Raw genomic sequence first — 16,341 nt, 5'->3', positions numbered from 1 at the left:
CGTGAATCATACTTGGGGGATTGAAGGCTTGCAAAACTCCCCTCACCGTCAAAAATCTCCATCTCATAGAAGGTAGACAACCAGAGCGCCGCGAATTTTGATGAAGATTTCTTGCCCTGCAAAAGTACGCCGTAAAGATATATTCACATATACGGCCACACCATCAGATCTATTCTAGTAACCAGACAGAAGTGTAACTAGGGACTGCTCATCGCATCCCACTTCATACAACAATCAAGATTCATAAGGTGGTTCAAAGGATGTCGCTTGGAACGAAGGACTTGAAGACTTGATAGAAGTACGTCGGTGACGGAACGCCTCTCAGCTCGTTTACTTCCCCCAAAGGCTCCGGAAGATTTTGACCATACAAGCATCCACAACATATTATCATCGCAATCAGAAGGGAAAGAATAAGCTTGTAAGCTAAAGAGCCAGAATAAATACAATTTAATTCTGGTCAATGCTCAGGAGTTTAATGAACATTCTAATTGCGGCTCAGCAGTCCAGGCACCAAATAACTTAAAGTCGAGGACGGATCAACAACGCAGCTATACTCTCCAAGATTAGCCCTGACATGATCATTACAGAACATATATTTCATCCATCCACCCCAGGATTGCAATGGAGTTTGGTAAACTTTGAAATCCACTGGAGAGGTTAGATACTCATTCTTCTGGAGTCATAACCTTATTACACATTCTGGAGAAGATCGATGATACTGTTGGGTGGATACATGCGCAAAAGAGAAAACAACAGCTACCTTGAGTTCTCCCGGCTCTCCTTGCTGCTGATTATAACTATTGGAGATTTCTTTGTTGTTGTTGACGCTAGCTCTACCAGCACTAACAAAGAAAGTCATTCACACCGAGCTAAATGTCCAAGTTTGATCAACTACTCATGGATATTACACTCACAGCTAAAATACAAAGACAAGATGAACTTACCTTGCCGCTAACGATAGGGACACTTGTGATCGAGCTGCTGACAGTGACGAAGAGAAGCCGACCGCTGCAGACGAAAGCACGGAGCCGGACGAGCAACAAAAAACAGAAGAGGGTCGATACCCCTTTCCATATGAACAGAGTTTCCAGAGTTTGAATAGAAGACGGATTCCTTCTTGCTCCATGAATGAGAATAGATGGCTGGCCGCACCGCACTCACACCTCATAACTGAGATAGCAACACGCTACAACGAAATCCACTGGCAGCGCGATCCCACTGCTGAAGGTAGATTTGGATTTCCCTGGTAATATCTACCTGCCTCATCTTTTCAATTTTATTTTTCGTCTGTCACCATCTAGTGATTACCCCACAACAATGTCACTACTACGTATTAAGCAGGGTACTTAATGTTGATGGTGGTTTTTATCTTAGGGCGAAAACTGTAAAAGTCAGTCTACCTGACCCGACATCAGAGTTAGTAGACCTTGATATATCTATATTCTGCAGGGAATTTGGAGAATATATCAGAATATGATGAGTTCTTATGTCTCTCTTCATATTATATAGAAACTCAAGCTCCTAGATGAATTGTTCACTAGTATAGAGCCTAATGAGTGTTTAAGCTCCTAGCTGCATTAGTCAAAAATGCCGGAGCCCGCCTAGTATTTTCCTATGCTATGTTCCCCAGCTGAACTCTCAATATTGGCATGACATGACGATTAATGTTCACTCACAACAGAGTAGCACAAATCTCCCGAAGTGTCAGTATTGAGATCTGCATGAAAGTACTCACACAGACTGCGCCACTCTCTGATAAAGAGATTTTTCGTGTCAACGCGCTTTTTAATTAAAAGTTAGCACGATCGACATACTTAAATTCCTAAAGGAAAACCTAGAATGTCCATGTTAGTATTAAAGAGTAATCACGGCCACACGATTTGGCCAGACTACTTGACAAGCCTAACCTACTGCCAACGGAATTAGGAAATCACCGTGACGACCACCGGCGGTCCCACTAATACCCCGACCGATCAGATTCCATCTAGCACACTCACAACTCCATTGAACGCGAACCCTAACATGGGAGATCGCGTTGTTGAAAAAGAGAGCTCAAACGAGATAAGACCTGCCAAAACGGTATCAGAAACATCATGACCGTCCAACTTAGCTAGCCTAGTTGGACGGCTTAGATCTTCCTTCGAATGATTAAAGAAGTGCTAACGTGTTCACCGTCGACCCAACTCCACCCTCGGTCGATCGAATTGCTCATAGCAAGACCAGAGTGCATCAAATCACTTGCCCAAAGTAGGGTGAACGCGCTGTTTGAAAACCCTAAAATTGCTTTGCGTCAGCACGCTACTGTCGTAAATCGATCACAACCATCCATATTTGTCGTCCAGATCGAATGGCTTAGATCCAATTTCATACGGCCCTGAAGGCATCAACATGATCACCGGCAACCCACCTTTTCACATGATTGATCGACCTGTTCGAACTAACGTTTAGTGCCTTGAATCACTCGCCCAAAAGAGGGTTAGCCGTGCGGCCCCTAAACCCTAAATTACATCAACGACAATATGTAACTGCCGCAAATCATCTCGTTCGTCCAACTTCGCTAGCCTAGTTAGATGGTGTAGATTTATATATTTTCAGGAGGTTAATAAGGTAACGTTGTGATCATCGTCCACCCCTCCTCCACAAGGAGTGATCGACCAAGTGGTAGCTCACCCATAGGATTCTCAAACGATCACCCAAAGGTGGCTGGTCACGCTCCCTTTTCTAAGACGCTCAACTCGCGACTAACTTAAACAAGCTCTAAAACAACGATACTTTCTGCACAACGATTATTTTTCAGCTTCTTGTTTGAAAGATATTATTTATATACATCGATTATAAGCGATCGTATAATTTCACAAATTATTTAACCCAAAAGTACCATGTGCTGATTTTAGCGGCGAGTCTCACGACTTGACCCATTCACTTGAGATATCAAACATGTCACAAACTGGGGGATGCTCACTGGGGCATTGGTCTGGCGGTTTACAGCGTGCGACGTTGTTTATGGGTGAAAACTATTTCTGCTGGTTTTGGTAATTTTGGGTGTGTGTGGATGAGAAATGAATCTAAACCCTAAACAAATGCACTGCACGGGAGTGATTTCTGATTCGAGAGATCAATCTATACAATTATGGCCTAAACCAAGAAATGGTCGTTCCAGACTTGCTTCGGTCACAAAGTGAAGGAGATGGGGTTGATCTTAGGGAGGGAAGCGAAGAAGGTGTTGAGATATTGAAGGTGTTGGATTTTTATGACATGTATCAGAATGATGAACTGGCTTTCAATAATGTAAGCAATCAGCTTTGGATGTTTTCTGGATACGGATGACAACACTTGGTTTTTCGGTGTTTTTTCGTGTTGTTTGGGAATAGGCGAAGGACCTATTTATACAAGTCACTGAGCGCAAACCCTCATCTCGTAGGAAGTGGAGGGCGTTGAGTGATGGAGTAGTGGGGTCGTGTAGGTGATTGCACGATCACGTCTTAGCCCACTTCCCTCATCATCTTAACCATCCATACCTCCTGACCCGTTCTTATATATGGGCGCGTTGCACGCCGCACGCTGTAAACCGCCTAACCAATACCCCAGTAAGTATCCCCATTTTGGAACATGTTTGATGTCTCGAGTGAGTGGGTCGAGTCGTGGGACCCGCAGGAAATGGCACGTGATGCTATCAGGTTAAATGACTAAGTTATTTAAGAAATCGATATTCATTAAATATCGTGTATACTCGATGAATGCAGTGCGTCGAAAACAATCGATATGTATGAAGCATCGCTTTTTTAAAGCTTAACCAAATAAGTCGCGGATTAAGCGTCTTAAAACATCATCACGCCCAACCATCTTCGAGTGATCGTTTGGAGGACGCATGGGTGATCTATCCCATGGTCGATCACTCCCTGTGGAAGAGTGGCGGACGGTGATCATCGAGGTACTTCATTGGTTACCTAGATTTTAACCTAGGCCGTCCGGCCAAGCTAGTAAAGTTGGACGGACGAGATTGGTTTACGGCACTAATTTGCGACCGTTAATGGAATTTTAGGATTTTTAAGAGGTGCGCAAGCATCCCTCTTTGGCTTGATCGAATTCAAGCACGGACATTATTTTTGGTGGGACCGAGCAGGCATGCATGTAGACGGCTTGCCGGTGTACATGTCCATACCGCTTTGTCTAATGAAGGCTTGATCTAGGTCACTCAATTTGACCGGCAAATATGAGTTTCCGTGATCGATTTGCGATAGAAATCCATTGCCGGAAAGGATTTGGAAGCCGTGTGACATGCCACCTTCGGGAACGCGTTTCGAGGCGCTCGACCATGGTTGGCCCAGACCGATCGGTAACAAACATAAGTGGGCCCACGGTGATCACGTTGACACTCTTGGTACCTCTTAAGTCTATATCTACACCTTCCGTTTAGGCTGGCAAAGATGGATGGACGTGATCGAATTACGACAGATATGCATCGCCGCAAACCCTAATTAGGGTTTTAAAACAATCGCGCACGCATGACTTTGGCCAAACGGTTTGGCAAGATATGCTTCTTCTTTGAAGAGACCGATTATGTGGGCCCACGTTGGGCTGACGGTGAACATATGTGCACCTCCGGTCCTAGGCGCGATCTAAGCCATCCAAACATGCTGATTAAGTTGGATGGTTGAGATCAATTTAAGACGTTAGTGGAATTTCCGTGACCCTCGAGAAACCTCACGCCCATCATGTTTTGGGAAAACGTTCATGGTTCCATGACCATGCCGTGAGCAAGCCGATCAGGTAGGGACAGAGTGGGCTCGCCAACGTGTGTATTAGCGCTTCACTGATCATTCACGGAATGATCTAAGCCGTCCAACCAGGCTGGTGAAGTTGGACGGTCGTGATGATTTTAAGACTGCCTTGAACAGTCTAAGCTCGTCGAGCTTCTTCCAAAGCAGCGCAACCACCCTATTTTAGGGTTGGCGTTTGACGTGCTGGGAGGAGTTCGTGTGATGTTCGACCAACTAGGGCATAAGCGGGCCTGCCGGTGGTCATCACGATGATCGCCTATTCTTTCCAGGGTTTGGCTAGGCTTGTTAAAGTGCGCGGCCAACTTGTGTGGCCGTGATCGTTTCTGAGACTGATATGAACAGTCCAGATTTTCCTTAAGGAAATTAATTGCGTTCGATCAAGATGAAAGTGCATCGACTCGAAATTCTCTTTGTCAGAGAGTAGCCTGTACGGGTATTTCGTGCATGTATCAAAATTGGCACTTGGAGATTCATGTTACTCTGCTGAGAGTGAACACTCAGTCGTCATGTCATGCTAGTAATGAGAGCTCGACTATGAATAGCACAGGAAACACTAGGCTAATCATGCATTAATTGATAATGTTATAAATTCACAGAATATCTGGGATTGTTGCTACATGCACCATTCTGGGTGAATCTTGTGTATTTATCGAATTGCTTCAAATAAATAAAGCGAGAGGTTTTCTGCGCTCATCGCTTATCAAATGGCTTTGTCCTTTGCAGGATGTCAGCATATCAAAATTGGTTTTACAATTTTAGCCATGAACTAAAATCCACCATCAACATTAAGTCCCCTGCCTAGCACGTAATAGTTACACTATTGCGGGGTAGGCATTAGATGGTGACAAATAAAAAGAAATTCACGGGAAAGGTTTCAGCGCGTGTTACCAGGATGGAGTCTGGCTCGTTCTTTGGGAGAGATGCGTTTCTTCTTATTGCACGACAGCTTCTCTCAAATATTCGATAAACATCCAGTGATCTCTATCCCGCATCTGTGGCCTTTGCAGACGGCAAGTGGAGACTCCTTTTCTTCCCAGGATCTTGTTAACTTGTGAAATATAAAGAAAAACCTGAGTCTTCTCCCATCGCAGAATCGTTTATTTCCTTATCCCAGGTATTGCCCCACGTCAATCTTCTGATTGATCATGATTTTTTTTTATGTTAATACAATCATAACCTTTTCCTGCAGAATCTCATGGAGGCTGCTGGCAAGGATTACTCTGGTACCTCTCCAGAAAGAAGCTTCTAAGTCAATAAACCTGAGGCTGATGACGCGTTCGAGGAAGTGATGGCTAAAATTGAGGTTCCGCTTCGCGAGGTTGATCGTGTTATACGGGGAATGTCGATTCTGCATATGCGCATTGCTCGAGAACGCACTCAATATATTTTGGCTTTAATCAACTGAGAGGAAAAATGGAGGCATGATGAGGCGTCGCAACTACTGGTAAGCACGAGAACTGAGAGGTTTGTAGCGCGGCTAAAGAGGCGACGGATTGAACATGAACAGACTCCGAGTGAATATAAACGTGATTATGTGATTCGAGATGGTGTGGTAATCCTCGATTCTGATACTGATGAACTCGCGCGTCCAAAGGTTGTCAGGACAATCTCCCAGGTTGCTTTGGTCTTTGAAGAAGATATGGAAGTTGTTCCTATTGAGGGAGCTGAAGCGGAGAACGTCGTTGACTTCGCAGAAATATCCGAGAGGGAAGTTGAGGAAGATCCAAAGGAAAAAGAAGTTGCGGCCTATGACAACCGTGTTGAAGCATACTCCGGCGATGGTGAAGGCACAGTTGATCTCCTTGATGACTAAATCTCCCTATTCCCTTTTTTTAGACGAGTATTCTCTTATAATTTGTGAAACTTTCTCCTTGCACTCAGTGGCGGTTGAGTTAAGGTCTTCTTCTTCTTTTTTTTACTTGCTTGTTTGAACAAGGGTTTTATATTGTTTTCAGATAAGTCTTCCAGCATGACTATATCAGAATCCTCTCAGGCAGTGATGCGCCTTCATGTGATCACACGTTATTATTGTGATAAAAAAGTAATGCCATAATAACACACCACGAACATGTCTGTACTCCTGACATGAGGTCTGCCTATTCTGTTGGAGTAGACTGCTGAAAAGCGATTTTCCTATTTTCCTCTGCACATATTCTATCCCTCCAACGTTTTCTAAAGGATATGAAATGTTTCTTTTAGGGTTTTATTTCTGATTTAATCTGGTGGGTAATGATAATTTAGGCTAACTCAGAATTCTGTGTCATGTTTAAGAGGTAAAGAAATTCCTAAAAGGGAATAGTACTTTGATTAATTGAAAATTGAAACCCTAATAATTATGAATGCAAATAGTGCAATCATTTTGAAGGAATTACAAATATTGCATTAAAAGGAAATAGTTGGAGGAACTACTACAGAGAACGCTGGAGGAAAAGGGTAGTAAAACGCTTTTAGATATTGTAGGGATTGAGCCATCGTGAGTGAATCGTCACGCCCTCAAGCTTGTCGGCGTTGATGATCTTGCAATAGCCTCCTAGTATGACATCTGCTACCAAATACGGTTCATCTTCCTTCGTTTCCGGCAAATCAGAGTTGGTAGTCATCTTCACCACCACGTTTCCAACTTGAAACGTGGTCATCTTTGTTACCATATCTCCAATTTGAAACGGATTTGGGCTCGGCACAAGATCTTGATTCTGGGACACGTTATCTCTGACTGCTTCCAAGCTCTTGAAAAAGCGCTTTAAAGGACCGACACCCCACCCACATCTCTTAGTGGCGGTTAGGTTGTTGATTGAAACAAGTCCCCGAACCTCAGTAAGAAGAGGTTTCACTGTTTGTAAAAAAGGTTGTTCAATGAGACTTACTTGGGTTCAGAACCTTTTAAAGTATGAGTTCTGGATTTCTCCAGGAAGTTGCGTCATATTCGCAAGGTGTTGTTACGGCAACAAATAATCTTCAGGATTTTACGGTCCATTGGATATTCTTTCATGTATTGAAAACGGCAAAGGACACACTCCCAGTGCTGCTTTGTTGTCATGTATCCACGGGCATACCAGGACCATGACATAATTCGGATACTCTTTCACTATGTAAAATTTAGCATGTGTTAGAGAATCACCGATTTTAACTTTAAGATCAATGCATTCATAGGCGTCTCTGAATTCTCTTTCTGAGCCCCTGATCATGGTTGGGCTACGAATAGCTTCTTGTTTTGAAATCTTTGCGGCTCTCAGAGTCTTGACGGTAATGGTGTTGAATTCGGAGGCTGCATCAATCAATGTGATGTCGAACTCGACATCCTTCAAACGAGTGACGGTCAAGAGTCCCCAGTTCCCCTTGCTGGTTGCACCTTCCAGGAAAGACTGAGTTTTCGTTGTTTCCCTTTCTGGATACAAGCGCCTTCCTGACACAGTGCAGTTGAGGGTTGCAAATATGTCTTGACGCTGTACCTTAGAGAAATACAAGATTTCACACAAATGTTCCATCATAGACTGTACAGTCTTGTGAACAGAATCCCCGGAGATCATGCAGCTCCTAATAGGAAGAGGATCCCTATGAACACCTTCGTTTCCTAAATGGAGCTCTCCTGCCTCTACCTTTTCTCTGAAAATGTGCTTCAATTTGTTGCAATCCTTAGTCGGGTGATGGACGAACCTATGGTAACGGCAATATTTGGGATTTTCCATCTCTTCCTCGGTCGGTGGACGTCTGATAGGAGGTACATTGATCGCGTTATCCTGAATCCATGCTTCTAAGAGATTTATGACTTCATTCATGGGAAATGGAAAGTCCGGGACAGTATCTCCAGCTTCTTGCACATGAGTTTTGCCCCCTCCCTTTCGATATGAAGTTGTTTGCGCTGGAGCTGCACGCTTGGGTTGTTGTTCTGTTACTGAAGCTTTCCTTTTTCCTCCTTCGCCCACCATGCTCACATAAGGACCAGTATTATATTGCTTGTTGATGAGACGCCTGCTTCCTCGACTCTCATGCGTATCTTCGTTTCGAACAATTCTGGTTCTTTCGAGCAATGTTGGGGTTGTTGTTGCCGAACGCTTAGCGGCTTCATGGAGCTCAGAAAATGTTTGAAAGCCGGATTCTCTAACAAAGCACGGTATGTGGGAACCATTCCGTTAATGCATAACTCCACCAACTGGCTTTCGGTGACATTCGGATCATGGAAATCCAACGCCAGAATCCTGAATCTCTTAACGAAGTCGTTTGGATGCTCGTTGTTTCGTTGAAAGGTTCTTCCCAAGTCTGAAAAGGTGATCTTCTCAGACACGAAGAAATACTTCTTGTAGAAGGCACTGACCATCTCACTCCAATTGGATATGTTGTTAGGTGCGATGTTGTTGTACCAGGTGTATGCTCTTCCAGTAAGTGACTTCGAGAACTCTTTCAGTCGAGGAACATGATTATATTCATGTTCTCCTAAAGATTCCAAAAATCGAGAGTTATGTTCACGAGCGTTACCAGTACCATCATAAAGAGAGAATTGAGGAGAGGTGTATCTCCTTGGAAGGGGAATCCGTTGTACGTCTTGAGGGTATGGAGGTTGATGCTGGTGTGTGACCATTGAATTTCCTTTGCTCCAGCTCTAGAGGAGTCGCTCCAGGTCCTCACGCGTAATGAAGTTGGATGACTGGTCCTTTTCCCTTGGGCGCTCAGGAGAAACACGAGTTTCTTCGTCCATGTAGGCACGCGCCGTTGAAGTGCCTGCTCCGGGTGTATTGACTGCGCTCCTTGTTGGTTCCCGGGGCTGTCGTGACTCCTGTGGAAATCGCTCAGTCAATGTCTTGAGAAAAGTGAGTACCTATTCTGAGTTGTAGCCATGTCCGTCTGAACCTCAGCAAGAACTTCCTGCCTTTCCATCAAATCCACAATGGTAACAGGGGGTTTGTCCTTCTCTTGTTCCTCCAGCCCATCACCCTGATGGGGAAGCGGCAGTTATTGTAGGGACGACCGGAGGTGTCACACTTGAAGAAATACTAGGGTGTGCGGCTGCTCTTGCTCTAGTGATAGGAGGTGTCACGCCCACTTGAATATCTCCTGCTCCGCTAGTGTTGGTGGTAAAGGAGACGGCTCCACGATATGTATTGATCACATTGGCAGCTCCACTAACAGGGACATCGATACCAAGAGTGTTGTCAGCGCTAATTCCATCGGAATTGATTGTTGATCCTGACCTAAGATCCACCATTTTGAAATCAGTAAAATTAAATTGGGTTTTGAAGAAATTGACTTCATGACCGAGAGATTAATCTCCCACTGTGGTCGCCAATTGTTTATGGGTGAAAACTATTTCTGCTAGTTTTGGTATTTTTGGGTGTGTGTGGATGAGAAATGAAACTAAACCCTAAACAAATACACTGCACGGGAGTGCTTTCTGATTCGAGAGATCAATCTATACAATTCTGGCCTAAACCAAGAAATGGCCATTCCAGACTTGCTTCGGTCACAAAGTGAAGGAGATGGGGTTGATCTTTGGGAGGGAAGCGAAGAAGGTGTTGATATTGTGAAGGTGTTGGATTTTTATGCCTTGTATTAGAATGATGAACTGGCTTTCAATAATGTAAGCAATCAGCTTTGGATGTTTTCTGGATACGGATGACCACAATTGGTTTTTCTATATTTTTTCGTGTTGTTTGGGAATAGGCGAAGGACCTATTTATACAAGTCATTGAGCGCAAACCCTCATCTCGTAGGAAGTGGAGGGAGTTGAGTGATGGAGTAGTGGGGTCGTGTAGGTGATTACACGATCATGTCTTAGCCCACTTCCCTCATCATCTTAACCGTCCATACCTCCTGACCCGTTCTTATATATGGGCGCGTTCCACGCCGCACGCTGTAAACCGCCAGACTAATACCCCAGTAAGTATCCCCCAGTTTGTAACATGTTTGATGTCTCGAGTGAGTGGGTTGAGTCATGGGACCCACAGGAAATAACACGTGATGCTATTAGGTTAAATAACTAAGTTATTTAAGAAATCGATATTCATTAAATAAGTGTATACTCGATGAATGAAATGCATCGAAAACAATCGATATGTATGAAGCATCGTTGTTTGAAAGCTTAACCGAATAAGTCGCGGATTAAGCGTCTTAAAATATCATCACGCCCAACCATCTTCGAGTGATCGTTTGGAGGACGCACGGGTGATCTGTCCCCTGGTCGATCACTCCCTGTGGAAGAGTGGCGGACGGTGATCATCGAGGTACTTCATTGGTTACCTAGATTTTAACCTAGGCCGTCCGTCCAAGCTAGTAAAGTTGGACGGACGAGATTAGTTTACGGCACTAATTTGCGACCGTTGATGGAATTTTAGGATTTTTAAGAGGTGCGCAAGCATCCCTCTTTGGCTTGATCGAATTCAAGCAAGGACATTATTTTTGGTGGGACCGACCGGGCATGCATGTAGACGGCTTTCCGGTGTACATGTCCATACCGCTTTGTCTAATGAAGGCTTGATCTAGGCCACTCAATTTGACCGGCAAAGATGAGTGTCCGTGATCGATTTGCGATAGAAATCCATTGCCGGAAAGGATTTGGAAGCCGTGTGACATGCCACCTTTGGGTGCGAGTTTCGAGGCGCTCGGCTATGGTTGGCCCAGACCGGTCGGTAACACACATAGGTGGGCCCACGTTGATCACGTTGACACTCTTGGTACCTCTTCAGTCTATATCTACACCTTCCGTTTAGGCTGGCAAAGATGGATGGAAGTGATCGAACTACGACATATATGCATCGCCGCAAACCCTAATTAGGGTTTTAAAACAATCTCGCACGCATGACTTTGGCCAAACGGTTTGGCAAGCTACGGTTATCCTTTGAGTAGACCGATCATGTGGGCCCACGTTGGGATGACGGTGAACATATGTGCACCTCCCTGATGGTCCTACGCGTGATCTAAGCCCTCCAAACATGCTGATTAAGTTGGATGGTTGAGATCAATTTAAGACGTTAGTGGAATTTCCGTGACCCTCGAGAAACCTCACGCCCATCATGTTTTGGGCAAACGTTCATGGTTCCATGACCATGCCGTGAGCAAGCCGATCAGGTAGGGACAGAGTGGGCCCGCCAACGTTGTATTAGCGCTTCACTGATCATTCACGGGATGATCTAAGCCGTCCAACCAGGCTGGTGAAGTTGGACAGTCGTGATGATTTTAAGACTTCCTTGAATAATCTAAGCTCGTCGAGCTTCTTCCAAAGTAGCGCAACCACCCTATTTTAGGGCTGGCGTTTGACGTGCTGGGAGGAGTTCGTGTGATGTTCGACCGGCTAGGGCATAAGCGGGCCCGTCGGTGGTCATCACGATGATCGCCTATTCTTGTTAGGGTTTGGCTAGGCTTGTTAAAGTGCACGGCCAACTTGTGTGGCCGTGATCGTTGAGACTGATATGAACAGTCCAGATTTTCCTTAAGGAAATTAAATGCGTTCGATCAAGATGAAACTGCGTCGACTCGAAATTCTCTTTGTCAGAGAGTAGCATGTACGGGTATTTCGTGCATGTCTCAAAATTGGCACTTGGAGATTCATGTTACTCTTCTGAGAGCGAACACTTAGTCGTCATGTCATGCTAATAATGAGAGCTCGGCTAGGAACAGCACAGGAAACACTAGGCTAATCATGCATTAATTGATAATGCTATAAATTCACAGAATATTTGGGATTATTGTGTATTTATCGAATTGCTTCAAATAAATAAAGCGAGAGGTTTTCTATGCTCATCGCTTATCAAATGGATTTGTCCTTTGCAGGATGTCAGCATATCAAAATTGGTTTAACAATTTTATCCATGAACTAAAATCCACCATCAACATTAAGTCCCCTGCCTAGCACGTAATAGTTACACTATTGCGGGGTAGGCATTAGATGGTGACAAATAAAAATAAATTCACAGGAAAGGTTTCAGTGCGTGTTACCAGGATGGAGTCTGGATCGTTCTTTGGGCGAGATGCGTTTCTTCTTATTGCATGGCAGCTTCTCTCAAATATTCGATAAACATCCACTGATCTCTATCCCGCATCTGTGGCCTTTGCAGACGGCAAGTGGAGACTCCTTTTCTTCCCGGGTTCTTGTTAACTTGTGAAATATAAAGAAAACCTTGAGTCTTCTCCCATCGCAGAATCGTTTCTTTCCTTATCCCAGGTATTTCCCCACGTCAATCTTCTGATTGATCATGACTTTTTTTTTATGTTAATACAATCATAACCTTTTCCTGCAGAATCTCATGGAGGCTGCTGGCAAGGACTACTCTGGTACCTGTACAGAAATAAGATTCTAAGTAAATAAACCTGAGGGTGATGACGCGTTCGAGGAGGTGATGGCTAAAATTGAGGTTCCGCTTCGCGAGGATGATCGTGCTATACGGGGCATGTCGATTCTGCATATGCGCATTGCTCGAGAACGCAATCAATATCTTTTGGATTCAATTAACAGAGAGGAAAAATGGAGGCATGATGAGGCGATGCAACCACTGGTAAGCACGAGAACTGATAGGTTTGCAGCGCGGCTAAAGAGGCGACGGATTGAACATGAACAGCCTTCGAGTGAATATAAACGTGATTATGTAAATCGCGATGGTGTGATAATCCTCGATTCTGATACTGATGAACCCGCGCGTCCAAAAGTTGTCAAGACAATCTCCCATGATGTGTTGGTCTTTGAAGAAGATATGGAAGTTGTTCCTACTGAGGGAGTTGAAGCGGAGAACGTCGCTGACTTCGCAGAAATATCCGAGAGGGAAGCTGAGGCAGATACAAAGGAAGAATAAGTTGCGTCCTATGACAATGGTGTTGAAACAGACTCCGGCAATGGTGAAGGAACGGTTGATCTCCTTGATGACTAAATCTCCCTGTTCCCTTTTCTTTTTCTTTTCTTAGACGAGTATTCTCTTATAATTTGTGAACACTTTCTCCTTGCACTTAATGGCGGCTGAGGCTAAGGTCTTCTTCTTTTTTTTTTACTTGCTTGTTTGAACAAGGGTTTTATATTGTTTTGAGATAAGTCTTCCAGCATGACTATATCAAAATCCTCTCAGGCAGTGATACGCCTTCATGTGATCACACGTTATTATTGTGATAAAAAAGTAATGCCATAATAAAACACCACGAACGTGTCTGTGCTCCTAACATGAGGTCTGCCTATTATGTTGGAGTAGACTGCTGAAAAGCGCTTTGCCTCTTTTCCTCTACACATATTCTATCCCTCCAACGTTTTCTAAAGGATATGAAATGTTTCTTTTAGGGGTTTTTTTCTGGTTTAATCTGGTGGGTAATGATAATTTAGGCTAGCTCAGAATTTTGTGTCATGTTTAAGAGGTAATGAAATTCCTAAAAGGGAATAGTACTTTGATTAATTGAAAATTGAAACTCTAATAATTATGAATGCAAATAGTGCAATCATTTTGGAGGAATTACAAATATTGCATTAAAGGGAAATTGTTGGAGGAACTACTACAGAGAACGCTGGAGGAAAAGGGTAGTACAACGCTTTTAGATATTGTAGGGATTGAGCCATCGTGAGTGAATCGTCACACCCTCAAGCTTGTCGGCGTTGATGATCTTGTAATAGCCGCCTAGTATGACATCTGCTACCAAATACGGTTCATCTTCCTTCGTTTCCGGCAAATCAGAGTTGGTAGTCATCTTCACCACCACGTTTCCAACTTGAAACGTGGTCATCTTTGTTACCATATCTCCAATTTGAAACGGATTTGGGCTCGGAACAACATCTTGATTCTGGGACACGTTATCTCTGACTGCTTCCAAGCTCTTGGAAAAGCGCTTTAGAGGACCGACACCCCGCCCACATCTCTTAGTGGCGGTTAGGTTGTTGATTGAAACAAGTCCCCGAGCCTCAGTAAGAAGAGGTTTTATTGTTTGTAAAAAAGGTTGTTCAATGAGACTTACTTGGGTTCGGAACCTTTTGAGGTATGAGTTCGAGATTTCTCCAGGAAGTTGCGTCATATTCGCAAGGTGTTGATACGCAAACAAATAATCTTCAGGATTTGACGGTTCATTGGAGATTCTTTCAGGTATTGAAATCGGCAAAGGACACACTCCCAGTGCTGCTTTGTTGTCTTGTATCCACGGGCGTCCAAGGACCATGTCGTAATTCGGATACTCTTTCAATATGTAAAATTTATCATGTGTTAGAGCATCACCGATTTTAACTTTAAGATCAAATCATCCATAGGCGTCTCTGAATTTTCCTTTTGATCCCCTGATCACGGTTGGGCTGCGAATAGCTTCTTGTTTTGAAATCTTTGCGGCTCTCAGAGTCTTGACGGTAATGATGTTGAATTCGGAGGCTGCATCAATCAATGTGATGTCGAACTCGACATCCTTCAAACGAGTGACGGTCAAGAGTCCCCAGTTTCCCTTGCTGGTTGCACCTTCCAGGAAAGACTGAGTTTTCGTTGTTTCCCTTTCTGGATACAAGCGCCTTCCTGACACAGTGCGGTTGAGGGTTGAAAATATGTCTTGACGCTGTACCTTGGAGAAATACAGGATTTCACACAAATGTTCCATCATAGACTGTACAGTCTTGTGAACAGAATCCCCGGAGATCATGCAGCTCATAATAGGAAGAGGATCCTTATGAACACCTTCGTTTCCTAAATGGAGCTCTCCTTCCTCTACCTTTTATCTGAAAATGTGCTTCAATTTGTTGCAATCCTTAGTCGGGTGATGGACGAACCTATGGTCACGGCAATATTTGGGATTTTCCATCTCTTCCTCGGTCGGAGGACGTCTGATAGGAGGTATCTTGATCGCGTTATCCTGAATCCATGCTTCTAAGAGTTTTATGACTTCATTCATGGGAAATGGGAAGTCCGGGAAAGTATCTCCAGCTTCTTGCACATGAGCTTTGCCCGCTCCCTTTCGAGATGAAGTTGTTTGCGCTGGAGCTGCACGCTTGGGTTGTTGTTCTGTTTCCGAAGCTTTCCTTTTTCCTCCTTCGCCCACCATGCTCACAGAAGGACCAGTATTATATTGCTTGTTGATGAGACGCCTGCTTCCTCGACTTTCATGCGTATCTTCGTTTCGAACAATTCTCGTTCTTTCGAGCAATGTTGGGGGTGTTGTGGCCGAGCACTTAGCGGCTTCATGGAGCTCAGAAAATGTTTGAAAGCCCGGATTCTCTAACAAAGCACGGTATATGGGAACCATTCCGTTAATGCATAACTCCACCAACTGGCTTTCGGTGACATTTGGATCATGGCAATCCAACATTTGAATCCTGAATCTCTTAACGAAGTCGTTTGGATGCTCGTTGTTTCGTTGAAAGATTACTCCCAAGTCTGAAAAGGTGATCTGCTCATACACGAAGAAATACTTCTTGTAGAAGGCATTGACCATCTCACTCCAATTGGATATGTTGTTAGGTGCGATGTTGTTGTACCAGGTGTATGCTCTTCTAGTAAGTGACTTCGAGAACTCTTTCAGTTGAAGAACATGATTATATTCATGTTCTCCAAAAGATTCCAAAAATCGAGAGATATGTTCACGAGCGTTACCAGTACCATCATAAAGAGGGAATTGAGGAGAGGTG

This window comes from Papaver somniferum, chromosome 4 (genome assembly GCF_003573695.1).
Source record: "Papaver somniferum cultivar HN1 chromosome 4, ASM357369v1, whole genome shotgun sequence".
Lineage (NCBI taxonomy): Eukaryota > Viridiplantae > Streptophyta > Magnoliopsida > Ranunculales > Papaveraceae > Papaver > Papaver somniferum.
This window is presented reverse-complemented; position numbering follows the sequence as displayed.